Source organism: Petaurus breviceps, unplaced genomic scaffold, assembly GCF_028583685.1.
Source record: "Petaurus breviceps papuanus isolate PSGF00001 unplaced genomic scaffold, PetGlider_PUasm1.0 208, whole genome shotgun sequence".
NCBI classification, from domain to species: Eukaryota; Metazoa; Chordata; class Mammalia; order Diprotodontia; family Petauridae; genus Petaurus; species Petaurus breviceps.
Window position 1 is genome coordinate 7,346,858 of NW_027185852.1, and position 1,251 is coordinate 7,348,108.

General features: G+C 35.1%; 1 long non-coding RNA gene across 1 annotated transcript in view; it reads right to left on the minus strand.

Annotated features, from left to right (window-relative positions):
- Positions 1-1,204: 1,204 nt before the first annotated feature.
- LOC138165245 (uncharacterized) overlaps positions 1,205-1,251 on the minus strand; it is a 6,142-nt gene continuing 6,095 nt past the window's right edge. The window contains exon 2 of the long non-coding RNA XR_011169311.1: positions 1,205-1,251. This exon is cut by the window's right edge and continues 153 nt beyond it. This is a non-coding gene — a long non-coding RNA (uncharacterized lncRNA).

Genomic DNA, 1,251 nt, shown 5'->3' on the forward strand with positions numbered 1-1,251 from the left:
GCTTTCTATATAAAGCAATCAATCAGTAAACATTTATTAAGCATGTACTGTGTGCCAGGCACTGTGCTAAGCGTTGGAGATAGGGGAAAGGAAGACAAAAAAAACCATCCCTGCCCTCAAGGAGCTTACAATCTAATGGGGAAGACAACATGCAAACAAATATGTACAAAGCAAACTATGAACAGAATTAATATATGGAGCAGATGAAACAGACTTTCATTCCTCCCTGGGGCAAGTTCATGAGTTATAAACACAGCCAATATTGGGAGATGGATTAGGCAACATCGACAAGAACAAACTGTGCCCATAAAAACCACAAGGCTAACAATTGTTAACAACAATAAGAAAAATTCTCAAATGTCTTTGAGAACTCAATTAGTAAATCATATTGGTAGCAGAGAATTATCACAGTCGAAGCCCTTGCTACCAGTCTCCCAGACATGATGGTGATGTGTAAAATCTTAAGGACAATGTTTCTAACAGATATTGCTATATCAAATCCTTATAATCTCCAAACTTCGTGGAATAAAAGCTTCCAAAACACAGAGATGGAGCAGAAAAAAAACCCAAAATCATATGGGAACAAGATGACATACATACAATTCCCATCATCCTCTCTATTACTGGAGTTCTGTGCCAAGGATGCTTGCAGTGAACCCACAGGGGATGAGCTTATATCTTAATACTTTAACTGCAAAAAGAAATTATTTTGTCTACCTGGGCACTAGTCCAAAGAACATTAACTATAAATGAATAACAGCAGCACTGAAAACTCTTCCTAGGGCTATATCTATCTTAACATCATTGAACAAGAGGAAGAGAAAACCTATTTCATTAATAACAATAAAGCCATATTTCAATTGATATCACCATAATGAATATTCATAATCACCAAACTATGTGAAATGAAAAATCTTCAAAATATAGAGACTTAGCAGAAAAATTCCAATCATGTATAACCAGGATGAAGTAGATTTCATCTCCATTTTTCCCTAGGCTATTGGAGTTGTCCCAAAGATACTTTCAGTAAGTCAACAGAAAAAGAACTTACATCCCAATATTTTTATTCAATTACATAAAACAGCTATTTGTATTTTTCTGTGCAATAGTCCCCAGAACCTGAAACACAAAAGAACATTACCAGGATAGTGAGAATAGTGACTTGTTGATGGAATGAAAGCTCATAGTGAGTGGAGTTCATTTCTCTTTCTTTCTTTCTTTCTTTCTTTCTTTCTTTCTTTCTTTCTTTCT